Source organism: Pongo abelii, chromosome 6 (genome assembly GCF_028885655.2).
Source record: "Pongo abelii isolate AG06213 chromosome 6, NHGRI_mPonAbe1-v2.0_pri, whole genome shotgun sequence".
Taxonomy (NCBI): Eukaryota; Metazoa; Chordata; class Mammalia; order Primates; family Hominidae; genus Pongo; species Pongo abelii.
In genome coordinates this window covers 24,731,484-24,747,443 of record NC_071991.2, presented here as the reverse complement: position 1 = coordinate 24,747,443, position 15,960 = coordinate 24,731,484, and the positions used below count along the sequence as shown (strand labels likewise).

At 42.3% G+C, this 15,960-nt stretch overlaps 3 long non-coding RNA genes and 1 pseudogene across 7 annotated transcripts in view; 1 reads left to right on the top strand and 3 right to left on the bottom strand.

The window, feature by feature from the left end:
* The window catches only part of LOC129060294 (uncharacterized), a 34,100-nt gene extending 31,186 nt beyond the window's left edge, over positions 1–2,914 (bottom strand). For 4 of the 5 annotated variants that reach the window (XR_008526874.2, XR_008526876.2, XR_008526873.2 and 1 more), the window contains exons 1-2: positions 2,750–2,914; positions 2,017–2,180 (exon numbers count right to left, since the gene is read on the bottom strand). This is a non-coding gene — a long non-coding RNA (uncharacterized LOC129060294). The remainder of the gene's footprint in view (positions 1–2,016; positions 2,181–2,749) is intronic. The other variant, XR_008526872.2, reaches the window with a different exon arrangement.
* Positions 2,898–5,482, top strand: LOC129060293 (uncharacterized). The gene is made up of 3 exons (XR_008526871.2): positions 2,898–3,126; positions 3,800–4,278; positions 5,319–5,482. It is a non-coding gene; the product is annotated as an uncharacterized LOC129060293 (long non-coding RNA).
* Positions 5,483–5,557: 75 nt separating this feature from the next.
* Positions 5,558–8,797, bottom strand: LOC129060296 (uncharacterized). The gene is made up of 2 exons (XR_008526887.1): positions 7,776–8,797; positions 5,558–5,728 (listed from the first exon to the last, which is right to left on the bottom strand). It is a non-coding gene; the product is annotated as an uncharacterized LOC129060296 (long non-coding RNA).
* PONPYGV1R-PS1889 (vomeronasal 1 receptor ponPygV1R-ps1889 pseudogene) lies at positions 10,588–11,480 on the bottom strand (annotated as a pseudogene).

Below are 15,960 nucleotides of genomic sequence, written 5' to 3'. Positions count from 1 at the left end.
GTCCCAGCTACTTGGGAGGCTGAGGCAAGGAATTGCTTGAACCCGGGAGGCAGAGGTTGCAATGAGCTGAGATCACGCCACTGCACTCTAGCCTGGTGACAGAGCGAGACGACATCTCAAGAAAAAAAAAAAAAACCTGCATCTAACCACATACTGAATGTAGAAACACTAGATTCCTTCCTGCTAAGATCAGGAGCAAGGCAAAGATGTCTCCTCTCACCCTTCCTATATAATATTATACTATAAGCCCTAGGTAATGCAATAAGACAGGAATAGAAAAGGTACATAGACTGGGAAGGAAGAAGTAAAACAGTCTTTTTGCACAGATGATATAATTACCTACGGAGAAATACAAAAAGATCACAAAACAAAATCTTAGAATAACCAATTTTAATGAGCAATTATAGCAACTTTGCACAATATAAGATTAATATACAAATGTCAATTACTGTCCTATATATCAGTAATGTAATTAGAATTTGAAATTTAAAAATTCAGTGACATTTATGCTAGCACCAATAACAATGAAATTCTTAGGTACAAATATAACAAAATAAATATAAATATAGAATCTATATGAAGAAAACTACAAAACTGTGAAAACATCAAAGATGATCTAAATAAATGGAGAGATAATCCACATTCAAGTAAAGAAGGATTCAACATTGTTAAAATGTCAGTACTTCCCAACTAGATCTACATATTCAGTGCAATCCCAATCAAAATTCCACAAAGCTAGTTTGTGGATATTGACAAACTGATTCTAAAGTTTATATGGAAAGGTAAAAGACTCAGAAGAACCAAGAAAACAGTTATAGGAATGACACTACCCAACTGTAAGCACTACTGTAAAGCTACAGTAATCAAAACAACATGGTACTGGTAAAAAATAATAGAGAAACAGATCAATCAAACAAGATAAAGCTCATAAATTGACCCATAAAATATAGTCAGCTTATCTTTGAGGAAAAAGCAAAGGCAATTCAATTGAGAAAGAATACTTTTTCAACAAACAGTACTGGAACAACTGGACATCCACATGCAAGAGAAAAGAAGAAAAAAAACCCTAAACCCAGACGTGACAACTTTCACAGAAATAGTATACTAAGAATGGATCATAGACCTATATAGAAGGAAAACTCACAAAACTCCTAGAAGATAACAAGGAGCAGAATCTGAATTACCTCAGGTTTTGCTCCTTTGATAAAACACCAAAAACGCTGGGGACAGTGGCTCATACCTGTAATCCCAGCACTTTAGGAGGCCGAGGTGGGTGGATCATGAGGTCAGGAGATTGAGACCATCCTGGCCAACATGGTGAAACCCCATCTCTACTAAAAATACAAAAATTAGCTGAGTGTGGCAGCGTGTGCCTGTAGTCCCAGCTACTTGGGAGGCTGAGGCAGGAGAATCACTTGAACCTGGGAGGAGGAGGGCCCAGTGAGCTGAGATTGGCCACTGCACTCCAGCCTGGGTGACAGGGCGAGACACCATTACAGAGAAATGAAAATTATAAAAAGAATGGGATACAGAGATAATGAAATGAAAAATTAAAAAAGACCTTTGAGTTTATAAACAGAGTAGAAACAGAAGACAGCAATAGAAATCACCATCATCCAATCTGAAGAGTTAAACAAGTTTGAAAAAAATGAAAAGCTCCTTAGAGACCTGTGGAATGACTGAGTCCGAGAAGGAGAAGGAGAGACAGAACAATTAAATATAATACAAAAGCAAATAAACAACTCATAGCTGAAAACTTGCAAAATTTGGTCAAAACCTCAAATTTGTATATTCAAAAGATGAGCACACTTCAAAAGAAAATATACATAAAACCAGACCAAGGCCCTATTAGAAAACTGGCAGGACAGGGTTTTCAAGGGACTTGCTATGTTTTCTCATTTTCACTATTTATAATAATGGACAATATGCTCTCCTTAGAGTTTTCTTCCTGCAGAAAGTCTGATAAGTCAGGCGCAGATGACTCTTTAGTCTATTTTTCAAGGTTTAATTTCTTACCTTGGAAATCAATTAAATTTGTTTCTTCAAAATCTTGCAGTAAAATAGATGTTCTAGAAGTATGCCCAGGGAGATTCTGTCCTGCTGCGTCCGCCCTGCACAGAACTGACACTGTGCCTACCCCAGTTTCAGAAGCGTGTAGTGTGGAGTACTTAAGGGTTAATCTAAAAAAGCAAATGGAAAAATGGATTCAAAAAGTGATCACTGTTAACTTCCACCGGCAAAGTCTTAAAAGTGGTTCCAAAGGGAGTATTTAAAAAGAGGTAAAGATTTTTCCAGGGCACCCTATTCAGAGCAAAAACAAAGACACCGTCCAAACCTCACCACACAAACTTCCTCATGTGTTGGGAGGAACCAAGGCGCTCTCTGGTCCTGCACCTGCGTTAATTACGGCCGGGAGGTCCACACTAGGACCCCAAGGCCTGGGAACCAGCCTGGGTGGGGGACAAAGAAGTGGTGGATGTGGCTGGCAAAGTAGTTTAAGTGGTCCCTTCCCCATGGCAGTTTCCTGACTGGATGCAGCAGGGTCAGGCCTTTCCCCTGGGACATTTTCTCATTGTTATTATAGTGGCAGGAGCGTCCCTGTGCGAGGCCTGACCCAGGTGTGGGCCATGCAGCCAGCCCGGGGTCCAACAGGTGCATCTGGCCAGTACAAGGGGATTCGTAGCAGCCCAGAGAGAGAGAAAAAGGTGGTTTTCAAAAGGGAAGTGCCAGGTTACCAGAGACTGGGTACCTTCACATGAGGCAGTGAGTGAGCTGATAGTTACTGGACACTCACGAGGGAGGTTCCCGCGCTGGACCAAGGGGAGCACTGCGCATGTCTGAAGGGGTGTGGCCACGGGAGGGACAATAAGAGGACGTGGCTAAAACGAGTGGCCCTTCAGAAGGAAAGAGCGGTGTCGAGCCGGCTACTGTGGGAGGGGGGGGAGCAAGCGTTACCATAGCAACCCTGCTGTAGCGGCTATGAGACGCTCTTGGCCTCTACCTGGTCTGTGGAAAATCAAACTCTGGGCACAAGTCATGAAGCCAGCACGTTGGGGAGACACCGTGTCACAATGACAAAGTGAGATCAGCCGCCCTGGCCAAGCTGTCTCCTAGCGGGCAGGAGAGGTTTGTGAACAGCCAAGCTTCCCTCCGCACGGCGGAACTGCACTGGAAGCCTGGAGGAGCTCGGTGGAGGAGGGACCTTTGCTGGGAATGGGGGGAGCTGTAGTCTCTTATCCGCACCCAGCTATTAGTCGTAGGCTCACAGGACTACAATCCCAGCACTAAACAGGACTGTGAGCGGTGCGGATCCCTGGAGGTAGACATGGCGCGGTGCGCCCCTGCTGGGTATGCAGGCAGGGGTAGTTTTAGCCGCTTCCGGCCGTTGATCGCAGGCGATCAACTACAATCCCAGCATGCAACGGGAGTGGGGGGTGGTGCAAATGCCTGGAGGAAGGGGCCGCGTGGTGCGCGCCTCGCCAGGCATTCTGGGAGGAGTAGTTTCTTAACCGCTTTCGGCTGTTGGTCGCAGGGCTACCGGCCTACAGTCCCAGCAAGCGCCAGGCTCAGTGGTGCTGAGCAGTCCTGGAGGGAGGGGCAAGCCGTGTGGACCTCGCTGCTTCCAAACCTATGCTGGCCACTGATTCTGTGCCATCCCTGGCTAAGGGGAGTGAGTCCGGAGAGGGACTTAAGGGGCAAGTTGGGGCTGGGCAGTGAGAAGGGTGTGACGCTGCGAAGCGCACCTCGTCTTTGCCTAAATAGGGCGGGTCTCAGCCTCACACCACCTCTCGCTGCTCAGCTCGGTTTCCCTCCAGAGCATCACGCCTCCTCCAGCACAGGAGCCGCCTGCTTTCCGAGGCAACTGTGGAACTGGCCTGAGGTCCCAGACGCTGTCCATTGTGCTGCTGCCCTCCGCGCTCTCCAGGCAGAGCGCCAGTTCACCGGCTTTTGGGAGAAGTCGCCGCCTGACCTGCCCGCGGACAAGGTCACAGCTTTGCAGGGGATTGACATGGGCTGTGGCTTCCTGGAAATGTCACCCTCACCAGCGCCTTTTACATGGATGTGAATTTTGAGACATGAAGGAGGATAATTATTGGTTTACCCAGGAGATGCTAAGAGCAGAGGAGCAAACCCTAATTTCCAGGCATGTGACCTGAGCCAGGGACAGGCTAGCCAGACCCTGAGCCCCCAGTGCCGCCAGAGAGCAGCCTATTGCCCTGGTTTCTGTGGAAGTCTCTTCATGCTGCTGGGCCTTAGCCTCAGGGACAGCTCAGTCAGGTGAGGGTGGGAATGACCCATGGGCTTCTGGAGCTGGGCTGGTGGTCCTGGAAGGCCGGCCCATGCCCCTTGGAGAGGGTCTTTGTGCTGAGGGATGCCCACAGAGGCCTGGGTACCAGGAACACTGCTCCAGGCAAGAGGCCTTTCTTCCAGATTTGGCTGGAAGGAAGACTTGGTCAGTTTTTCCACCTTGCAGGGCTGCACCCCATGGACCTGGGTTCTTGGAGACCTCGAGGGCTTTGTGTGGCCCACTTGTTTTGATACTGAGGACACCCCTGCTGGCTGTTAATTTCAGGGCAAGGGATGTGAGGCCATTATTTTAAGTGAAATAACTCAGGAATGGAAAATCAAATACTATTATTTTTCACTTATAAGTGGGAGTTAAGCTATGCGTATGCAAAGGCATACACAGTGATGTAATGGACTTTGGAGACTCAGAAGCAGAGGGTGGGAGGTGGATGAGGGATGAAAAAACTACCTATCTGGTACAATATAAACTACTCAGGTGACAGGTGCACTAAAATCTCAGAATTCACTGCTATATAATTCATCCACGTAACCAAAAACCACTTGTACTCTAAATGATACTGAAATAAAAATTATAATAAACAAATTTATAATAAAATTAAAATTATAATTACATAATTATAATATAAACAAAAATTGTGATAAGAAGAAGCTTTTTTTTTTTTTATTCTTAAAAAGAAAAACCCAGTGCCACAGTTTTGGGTTCTAGTGTTTTGGATAGAAAGCCCCTTTTGCTCAGTAACACACTCACTACTGGAGAAGCAAAATCCTGAAAATTCAAGAAGAACCTTGGCATAAATGATATGTCTGACAAGTTATTTATACACTGCCTACATGAGTTTTGCAGATATGTTTTAAAGACAAAGATCCATGTAGACTGGGTCAGCTTTATGCTTGGTCATTTTATTTCCAATTCTTCTCTCCTAAAATACAAGTCAGGGGTTGCCATGGTGATTATTCCAAATGTATTGTGATCATATGGAACTGGTGACCTTTTCTAATTTCCCTTTCAGTTACAAAATGAGCCCGATGCTCTTAGCCATCAAAATCTCACCAACACCTACTACTTCAGTTTCAACTCTGGTTCCTTTTTCAAGGCAATCACTCAAAGTTGCAAATCAGAGAAAGGCAAAAATGTTTTAACCAAAAACTTAATAAAAAGTTATACCCCCCTGAAGCCATGTAATTTGGGTTTTATTTATTTTATTGTCTATTCAGGTCCATAAACCTACAACTGTAACAATATATACCATTCAGGATAAGTTAATATTTATTGAATAGTAAAACGAATATATGTTAAGGGTAGATCTGGCTTCAAGTATAACTGCAATCAGGGCTGGTGTGATATGTCCAGTAGTCAAGGACAAATGTCAGTTGTAATCTGACCTCCTCCACTTGAAACACACAGCAATACTTGAGACGTCTGAAAAGAAAGTTACATAGGGAAATAAATGAAAAGTTATTAATTAGATTAACAAGGAATTAAACCTGATTTTAAAATAGACAAAGACATACAAATATAAAAAATACTGAAGAACAATTAGCATAGATGGAGGAGCACTAAAAGTATGATAGAAAAGAAATATATTTAAAAATATTATTTTCTGAGTTAAGTTTGTAGATGTAGAGACCTGACAAAGAGTTGCTCCTACACATTAAACAAACAAACAAAAATGCTGGAGAAACTTCGAATGAATGGATGGTTTCTCCTGAGCCCTTTAGAGAACTGAGGTCACAGGGCAGACTACAAACCCAACATCAGGGGATGCAGAAAGCCTGCAGGTCACACAGGCTCCAGGCTTTTATGTGTACCCTGAAGACCATGTAAACTGGTAAAATTAAGCCAGAACTTTTGAACTAGTTCCTGGTGGCTGTGTGTGGGTGGGTGAGGAGAATGAGAAACCCTGGAGTCTACAGACATAGGGTTTACACCGTTGTGTATAATTTTTCTAGGAAGCCTACAAGGCCTGTCAGGAAAGATGGGGTAGAATCCTGAGGATGCTTCCCCCACAGTGCTGATGGGGAGGGACCACTATCCCATCCACTCCTGCAACTCTGGAGACACAGCCCTCACATCTCTCCTATATAACATACGGCCTAATCTGTGGAGAAAGAGCATCCAAACCTGAGCCAAAGGGCACTGGGGAAAAACTCATGGAACTCAGGGTGAAGGAACAAGGCCAACACCCGCATTTCTGCACAGATGCATCTCCCATAAAGAAAAGAAACCATTAATTTACAGGGCACTGTTCAAGGCCCACTTCAACTGGGAGTTAAGAGCATGGAGAAAGAGCATGTTTCCCCTACCATGGACAAGGAGGGACAGGAATATGCTTTTGTCCTGGCATTGCATATACAGGATGGGCAGGAAACTCTTCAATGGTCAGTAACCCCACACCCCAGTTTACAGTGCTAAGTCTGAGGCTTCCTCAGAACATTAGAGATCTCCTCACTCCCTCACCACTGCCACCAGGCTAAGAAGCATGGAGTCAAAACAGTGGAATATAGCTGGGCCAAGTGCAAGAAACCACATGTGGGAAGAGGCACAAAGGGAAGGCACAGCAAACTCGGGAGATATTAGCAAAGTATCATGAGAGGGATTTGAATTTTCTGGTCCTCAGAAGGTTGTTACTGCCATAACGACTTTTAACCCCAGCCTACCCTCTTATCAACGTGACCACAAACCCCTACACTAAGGCCTATCTGAGAGAAAACTGCTCGTCAATAACCTAAAAACTATCCCCTTTCAATGTCAGTGGGCTGATGAAAAAATAAAAATAATAAAAAACCCATTTACCCCAATGCACTATCCTATACAACATAATGCTATTGCTTTTAACAAAAATTAGAAGCCAAGACATCCCTTTTTATCTTTAGTGAGATCTTTATTTGTGTTAAAACCAAATTAAGGTCCCAGTGCGGAGTTTAGGAGGCTGGGACTTCAGATCACAGCGGGCGCCCGCCTCCCGCCCGCCGTGGCCATGCCGCGCCGAGTCCGGGAAGGCCCAGCGGAGGCTCCGGGGAAGGCGACCCCAGCAGGCGGCCTGGCCGGCGGCATTGAAATGGGCGTCCGCTCCCCACGGAGCGCGGGAGGTCGTAGCTGCAGCAGGACAAGCGCTGGCACCAGCCGGGCACCGCGCATGGATCCCGCGTGCGCACTGTCGCGGTCACGGCGTCCCGGGCCGGCACCGCGGCCTCGGCTCCCTGCTCTGCGGCTCTGTCTCCAGGGCGGCGTTGGGTTCTGAATGTTCCGGTTCCACAGCAGCCAGACGCGCGATGCCCAGGGACTGCCTGACAGCAGCGCTGGCTGCGGTGCGGCCAGGGCGCTGGCGTGGCCGAGGCCATGGTGGTCGTATGTTCCATAGACGCCATCAAGGTGAAGCTCATCCACGGCCAGACCTTCCCAGACCTCCAGTGCAGAGGAGTCTCCCACCAGGTTAGGGAGATTGTGCGAGAACAAGGGGACTCACCGGGGCCTCATGGCACCCACGCTGAAGCAGGGCTGGAACCAGGCCCTCTGCTTCTCCTCCTGACCTCCCTGCACAACTGGTACCGAGGGGACAACCCCAGCAAGCCCATGGACCCGCTGGTCGCTGCGGTCTTCGGAACCATTGTGGGCGCAGCCAGTGTCTTGGGAAACGCTCCTCTGGATGGGATCGAGACCCGGATGCGGGGCCTGGAGCAGCACAAATGCGGAACACACCGGCCTACGGCTGCAGATACTGAGGAAGGAGGGGCTCAAGGACCTCTACAACGGCACTGTCCCCTGCCTGGGCCGCTGGACCGCGTCTCCCTGGATGTGACCAGGGATAAGGGTAACAGTATTTATCCTCTACCAGGCGGTGGAGAAGCTGCACAACAGTGTGGAGGACGGACTAAGCCCAGAGAGGTCATGAGGGAACCCCCCAGGCACCTCCAGAGCGGCCACCACCCTTGTCTCACATGATTCCAGCGCAGAAATGCCAAAAGGCCCCTGCCCATGTCCGTCGAGCTCTGTGGTCTGCCCTGTGCATTGTGGCGTCAAGTCCATTTGTCCCCTAGTGCCATGTCTCCCCGTGGTCTGTATGTGACACTGCCCCTGTGTCCACAAGTCTGGCCTGGCCGTGGCTGGAGGTCCATCTGGCCTGTGAGTCTGTGCCCACTTGTCCATGTGATTATTGTGAGCCCTGGGCCTGTGATTCATTTTCTACGTCATGCGACACTGCGCCCCGCCTCCCGGGGTGCCAGTGTGGCCTGAGTCCTTGGCCCTGTCATCCCGGCCCGGGTCCAGTCCACTGCCTTCCACCCTGCCCTGGCCTACCACAGCTGCCTCTGGGCCTCGGCCTGGTTTCACTGCATTCTTGGGGTTACACCCCTGAACCCCAAATTCCACCCCTCATCAGCGCTTCTCCTACCATTGGCTTGACTGGCCCACGGCCCCTCCCTCTGCCCGGGAGAGGGTGACACCCACCACTCTCAGGATCACCCTGCCAAGGCAGAATAAACCAGATCCTATTGTAAAAAATAAAAAATAAATAAAAAGTATGAAGCACAGAAGAAAATAAGCTACGAGGAAAAAGGGTTAGAAGATTTTTCTTTTTGAGGCAGAGTCTTGCTCTGTTATACAGGCTGGAGTGCAGTGGCCCGATCTAGGCTCAATGCAACCTCTGCCTCCCGGGTTCAAGTGATTCTCCTGCCTCAGCCTCCCGAGTAGCTGGGATTACAGGCATGCCTCACCATGCCCAGCTAATTTTTGTATTTTTAGTAGAGATGGGGTCTCACCATGTTCACCAGGCTGGTCTGGAACTCCTGGCCTCAAGTGATCCGATTGCCTCTCCCTCCCAATACAGGCATGAGCCACTGTGCCTGGCCCGGTTGGAAGAAATTTGATATCACATAAACTTTGCATACTGGAAATATATTTATAATATTTTAAATGTAAAAAGTATTATAAATATATTTATATTTGTAAATATTAATATAAAATATTAAATTTAAATATTTTAAATGTTTAGGTAAAAAATGAGGAAAAGATATCAAAATAATTTTTGAAAGAGCAGGAAACTATAAACTGAATGAGGAAATTTGGAAAAGAGTCAAATAGAAATGGAATAATTTAAACAAAGAAATTTAATATACGATATGTGAGTTAATTATAAAATTAGACTACGTTGATGAGAGAATTAGTGAACTGGATTAATGAACTGGAATTTTGAGCAGAACGAATATAACCAAATAAAAGAAAGAGAAACAAAATAATAGTAATATGAATTTAATTATACATATGTGAAGAATAGAATGACAAAGAATAAAGCACAATTATTTCACTTGAATTCATACAAATAATAAGTCATACTAATAAATAATTATTTACAAATTTCTAAAAGTAAAAACCAGACATGTGCCTAAAAGAGACACTGTGCCTGAAAGCAAGCAATAAAGACGCAGGGTGTAGTGGCTCACATCTGTAATCACAGCACTTTGCGAGGCCAAGGAGGGCGGGTCACTTGAGATCAGGAGTTCAAGACCAAACTGGCCAACAAGGTGAAACCCCGTCTCTACTAAAAATACAAAAAAATACAAAAAACTTAGCCGGGCATGGTGTCAGGTGCCTGTGATCCCAGCTACTCTGGAGGTTGAGGCAGGAGAATCGCTTGAACCCGGGAGGCGGAGGTTGCAGTGAGGCCAGACTTCAGCCTGGGTGACAGAGCAAGATTCTGCCACCAAATTCAAAAAAGAAAAAGCAATAAAGAAAGATATCCAACACAATAAGTCAAACTGCATAACACCAAAGAGAATGAAGAAACTTCAAAGCCATGAGAGACAGAATCTACACATGTGAGAGTAAAATCTCCACAGCCCAGGCAGAGGCAGAAAACTGAGAAAGAAATATTAAGAGTGCTGAAAAATTATTGTTCAACCTATAACTGAATACACAGCTAGCATATATTTAATAAAGAAGGGTAAACTAAATAACCTTCAGAAGTAAAACACATACACACACACACACAAAGTGAAATTTTATCTACCAACGGGAGCATCTTAAGTGTACACTTCAAGAAGATAGAAAAGTTGTCTTATATAAAACTTAAGGGATCAAAATTAAGTATAAGAAACTTGTGGACACAGGGGACTATGATGGTGGACTCTAAACTAAAGAAACCACCAAGTTCTTGGCAGCATAGGTTTCAGAAGTATTTAGATGAAATAAAAGTGTAATAAAATAATATATAAAATCACCTGCTTCTTGAATTATTTGATGTCCAAATCTGTTTTTCAGATAATTATTTTCATAATTTATTATCATCTATGATATTTATATAACACATTATGCAAAATTTTGATTATTCTATTATCAGAACTAATTAGCATAAAAGGGCTAACAGATAGAAATTGCCCATAAGCATCTGGACACCCATGATGAATGAGTCATAAGCCCATAACAGGGTTGAGGAGGATGAGATGATGAGGCCCACCCAATACATAACCACAAAGCAACTCACCAGCATCGGAATGGTCTGGGTGGCCCTTTTCTCTGGGGAGGCTTTTGCAGAGAGGTTGGTGCTGGGAAGGTACTGGGGTTGTCTCTGATGCCTGGACAAAAGAATTACCATGTATACCCTTGAGAGCAACATGACTGCTACAAAGAAGACATCTGCAAGTAGTGGCAGCATGAAAGACAGACTCCTGATGATGTAGCTTATGTAAGAAAGTGAAGAGTATTTACAGATACTTAGCACATTGCTATCGGTCACATTAGAAGAGGCCACAGTTGAGGAGGGCAGGTTACTACTGAGAAAGAAACTGAGAACCCCAAGAAGTGAAAGATGCAAAGTGTGAATTTCTGTTTAATTCTTGCCAACCAGGAGGTGCTGGGGGTAATGGTGACAGCCTGGAGCACACTCCGGAGGCAGGTGGTGCAGATGGAGAGCCCTCATCCCTCTATGCATGTAGAAGAATAACTTACACTTGAAGTCATTCTGAAAATACTGTGACTCAAACAGGTCTGGAGATGCTGAGAAGCTCACAGTGAGGAGCATCACTAAGTGGACAAGGGCCAGGTGACAGGTGATGAGGTCAGTGGGCTTAGGACTGCAGTCCAGAGGGAGTGTGAAGATACAGAAGAAAAGGAGGAAGGTGTTGGCTGTGAGTCCAATACCAGCTTGGAAGAAAAGGGCAATTTTTAATAGTATCATAAGTGGAATATGGTCGTCTTAATGGTGAAGAGAAATCATATTTTATATATCTGAAAAAGCAATAGATATCCTATCATCAGTATTATTTATTGCACGGTCAAAATTATTACCAATATTATCATTTTAATTTTACCCGTTTATCCTCATTAACCTGGAGTATCTCATATAAATTCTTTAAAATGTAGCCTAAGCATTTTATCTTACAACAAATAAGTTATACGTATCTGAAACTTCCATACATCCACAATCACACCTATGTAGGGTGCACATTATCTATACTCATAGAGTACTTGTGGCTCACTCCTCAGAAAGCATTTCCTTCCCTTCTGAATTCCTCAAATCACTGAACATTCTCAGATCAAAACTTTTTTTCTTCTTAAAAGCTTTTCAACTTCTAAGAATATATACATATTTCAATGCTCAAAGATGAAAAAATGTCCACTAAAAATTTTATCCTCAGAAAAACTATCAATTAAAAATAAATAAAAAATAAAGACATTTCAGGTAAATAAAAGCTGAGGCAATTTTTTGATAGCAGACAGATCATTTGAGAAAGAATAAAAATAAGTTTTCAGGCTGAATGCAAGTAATCCCAGATAATTTTAATGCCCCCAAAAGACAAAGAGGACTAGTAAATGTAACAAATATTTAAGGCAATATAAGAAATATTTTTTCTCATATTATCTGATTGTCAAAAGCAACTGTGTAATATTGTTTGTAATGGGATCTTCAGTGCTATAACATAAAGAAATTTAATTTATTTGCCAATTACAGCACAGAGAAAGTGGGTTCAAGAAAAGATATATTGGGCTAAGAAAATCTTTCCAGATAATAACTTGTATCTACAAAGATTTAAAAAAATACATCAGAAAAAGTGAAGGATTAAAATAACATAATGAATAATAAGAAGTTTAACAAAACAAACCTGTAAATACACAAGTGCTCTTTTTTCTTATTTCGGCTTATTTAAAAAAATAAAATTATGTAAGCAGATAACTACAAACTGTTGTGTTTGTAACATATGTAGATTTAAACATTAGTACCCAAACTAGGAGGGAAAGAGAGAATAAAGTTGTACAGGAGTAACGTTTTCATAAAATGAATATAGGGTTAAAATGTGAAGCTCCAATACATACATACATACATACATATATATAGTGTAATTATCAAATTAATGTAATTAGCAGGTACTATTACGTGTATCTGCTAGTGCCCTGGTCTTGGACTTCTCAGCCTCTGTAACTGTGAGAAGTAAGTTTAGACTCTATATAAATTACCTGTTCTAAAGTATTTTATTACAGAAATACGGATAGCCTAAGACAACATTCGTGAACATCCATGCTATGCACTAAATCACCGGAACTTGTTTATTTTATATCTAAAAGTTTTTATCACCGTGTCTTCATTTCTGCCACCCACCACCCCCTAGCAACCACTGTGGACTGTTTCTATGACTTTGACTTTTTTGGCTTCATATATGAGTGAAATCAAACAGTATTTGTCATTCTGTGTCTAGCTTATTTCATTTAACCTAATGTCCTCTAGGTTCATTCATATTGTAGCAAATGGCAGAATTCTCTTTTTTATGGCTGAATAATATTCCATTATATAAATATTCCATAATTTCTTTAGCCATTCAGCTATTAATGGATACCTAGATTGTTTGCATGTCTCGGTCATTGTAAATAATTCTGCCATGAATACAGAAGGGCAGATGTCTCTTTTAGATACTAATTTTATTTTCTTTGGTTATATATCTGGAAGTGAAATTGCTGGATAACATGGCAATTCTATTTTAATTATTTGAGAAAGCTTCACAATGTTTCTATAATGGTTGTACCAATATTTCTGTATTTTTAAGTGTATATTGTACTCTGTTGGGAGCCAATTTTTATAGACCTGTTGGTTAATTTGTTTTACATCTTATATAAGCTTCCATTTGGACAATCTTTTCAAGGATGTTTTTAAATAACTAACAGCCTTGTGTGAGGTGAGTAGTGTCTCTTTTTAGAGCAGAGGTCAAATACATACATAAATAATTTAATAAAATTATGTTTTCCCCAGAGGCAAAGGTTGGGAAGGTTTTATTTGAAACACTTTATTTTTTTTCAGCAAAATTCTCTGTATTTTCATGAAGTAAGGCAGTAGTCCTTGAATGGAGGAGAGGATAAAAAGGGAACCCCCAAAATACATGATGTGTTGAGAACCCCAAAGTCCAGTGGAAGTCACATCAGGCACAAACTCCAGAGAGGTTCTGAGTGAAATCCCTGCTACAAATTTTAGCCACGAGAGATGAAGGAGTTCCCCCAATTTAGAGGTATCTTCTCAGCCAAAAAATAAAATGATGGAGGGGGGCAGGGGCTCAATCCTTAAGAGTTTTCCAATTTTAGAGGAACTGGGAAAGCACATTGGGACCCCCTCATCTAACAGGGTGGGGGATATGAGATCCTGATGCAACTTCAGGACGGAGATAAAACATTGATTCGTTGGTGGGCAGGGCTTCTTGGCATGGCGGGCTAAGATTGGCTCCCTAGTGGCTGGGAGCAAGGTCAGGCTCAAGACAGCCTGTGTTGAGTAGTCAGAAAGGAAACTCATCAGCTTGGGTTTGATAAAAGGACGATTTAGAGGTATTCCCCCCCATCTTGGGGAGCGACCCTTGCAGCAGAAAAATTGTGGTCAGAGTCTGGGGCAAAAGGAGCCACTCCTTTTACTGGAACATGAAGCGGTCAGACAGCAGGTACCACATGGCTTCGGGCAGTTGCTGGAGATTTTTCTGAGGTCCAGGGATGAAGAGTCACAGCCCACCATGAAGATAATCTGGTCACAGCTGCCAGTGTGGCTGTAAGGCACTGAGCCAGTCATGAGATTTTAGAGCACAGCCACACTGGTGTAGACGTCTGACTGGAAGCTGAAGGGGTTCAGGTTCTGCATAAAAGTCACCTCAGCTGTGATCCATAAAACAGAACCTGAAGGCTTCTCCAAGGGCTGGGCCCTGCTTCACTGTGTCTTCACTGTGGTCAGACGAGAGTCACTCATCTTTGTGTCGAAAAATGTTATTAGACTTGAGATCGCCTTGGATGATATTCTTGGCATGAAGGCAGTTCATGCCCTGGGCAGTCTGCTGGGCCATGACTATATAATATATAATGCAACATAATATAATATAATATAATATAATGTAATATAATATAATATAATGTAATGTAATGTAATATAATATAATATAATATAATATGATATATTGTGATATAATATATGTCAGACATAATATATAATGATGTCATAATATATTGTGATATCATAATATCATGTATTATACATATGATATATATCATAATACATTGTGATATCATAATATAATACATGATATATAATCATATATAATATAGATGATATAAAATACATGATATATAATCATATATAATATAGATGATATAATACATTGTGATAGCATGACATAGAATTTTGTTTTTTATATATTATATGTTTTATAAAATAACCAATTCTATATATGACACCATATCTGACAAAATTTTATTATATTACATTATATTACATAATATATTGTGATATTATGACATATAAAATTTTGTCAGATAATCTTATAAGAAAACTGAGTTAAATTTTGTAACAACATTAACATATAAACTTAATAGAACCTAAGAAAATTATCTGCTCTTGTGTAAATGACCATTTTTTTGATAACTCTGAAGGCCAGCTATGGGTGTGAAAGGGGTCTGCTACTTACTTTATGAGACATTGACTTCCAAATCTTTGCTGTTATTAACCAGTGCCCTTGCAAGATAAGAGAATATTTTACTCTGAGAAAGCATTTTCATAGATACCATAATAGGAATTTTGCTCATGCTAGTTAATAAATTATTATAACATTTTTTGGTTGTTAATAGTTTGTCATTAAAATATACTTCTACAGATAACCCATTGCACAGGTGTTTTGATTCATCCTTTAGCCACAGGTCAAATTTTAAAATGTTTATTCATCAAATTTTATTTATTTTAAATAAAAGAGACCTTGTATCTACCATGTGCTGTAAGATCTGTACTTTGTTAGAAAGACAAATTCTCAGACAAAACTCATGTCTATTTTGAAATTCTCAAACCAAGTTCAGGTCTATTTTTTTCAAAATCTAGATTTTACGTAATGTTTCTAGGTGTTTCCTTTCAATAAAAATCCAAACTAAAAGAAATAAAAAATGTATAGGTAATTCCCATGCATATCAATATTGTTAAGCGGGGTACTTTTACTTTTACGAAAGGGATTGTTTATATGGATGTGTCGATGTGTCAAACAGGTACAGTTAAGATTGTACCTTTTTTTTCTCAGCGTCTCAATCTGTCACTCAGGGTGGAGTGTAGTGGTGCAATCACAGCTCACTGCAGCCTTGACCTCCCAGGCTCGAGCGATCCTCCCATGTCAGCATCCCAAATAGCTGGGACTACAAGTGTGCACCATCATGCC